The 805-nt window shown below is 21.4% G+C and overlaps 1 non-coding gene across 1 annotated transcript; it reads right to left on the bottom strand.

The window, feature by feature from the left end:
* Window positions 1-400: 400 nt before the first annotated feature.
* LOC113220706 lies at window positions 401-487 on the bottom strand. Its single transcript, XR_003307477.1, has one exon. It is a non-coding gene; the product is annotated as a small nucleolar RNA snoR07 (small nucleolar RNA).
* Between the last annotated feature and the right edge of the window lie 318 nt (window positions 488-805).

The following is an 805-nucleotide window of genomic DNA, read 5'->3' as shown; positions in this document are numbered from 1 at the left end:
AAAAAAAAAAAAAAAAAAAAAAAAAAAAAAAAAAAAAACTTATCATAAGAAAAAAAAAATAATAGCACAAAATGTACAAGTGCGCGCACGTACGTAATCGCACACCTATATAGTCATAACAATCACAACATGGGTCACCATAACGATTACTATATATGCATTTGTATATGCATGAATATAACCTATTTTGTATGCGCTTCTTTTTTTATTTTAAAACTTTTAAAATTGAATTCGATCATATATACATACATTATTATACATACATTGTTATAAATATATTGTTGTACATATATTGTTGTACATATATTATCAAGAGCTGTACCTAAGTTTATATTATATATGCATATGTATATATATGCACGTATATGTATATATGTATTTTTTTCAAAACAATCATAATTCTTATCAGTTCGGCGATTTTCTACATGTTTAAAATCAATACACGTTTTCAGTCCGCCCATCGCTAAAAAATTACTCATCATTTAAAGAATTATTGTTTTTGACATATACGATTTAAAAAAATAAAAATTTATTTAAAAATGTTGCTAGTTTGCAATAGATCAGATCATATGATGTAATATAAATACAATTTATATATTTATCTATTTTAATAACTTGCGTTGTATCTTTATAAAAAAAAAAGTCATGTTTTTAAAGTCAAACTCATTTGTAATAGTTTTCGTTCTATTTTTTTTTTTTTTTTTTAAATATATTTCAACCCATTTATATTTTTATAAAAATGTCACCATTTTTGAAAACTATTTTTTTAATTTATACATAAAAATTGAAAACATAAATTTGTTTG

Source organism: Piliocolobus tephrosceles, unplaced genomic scaffold (genome assembly GCF_002776525.5).
Source record: "Piliocolobus tephrosceles isolate RC106 unplaced genomic scaffold, ASM277652v3 unscaffolded_9946, whole genome shotgun sequence".
NCBI lineage: Eukaryota > Metazoa > Chordata > Mammalia > Primates > Cercopithecidae > Piliocolobus > Piliocolobus tephrosceles.
The sequence above is the reverse complement of the archived record's forward strand: the minus strand, read 5'-3'. Positions and strand labels throughout refer to the sequence as shown.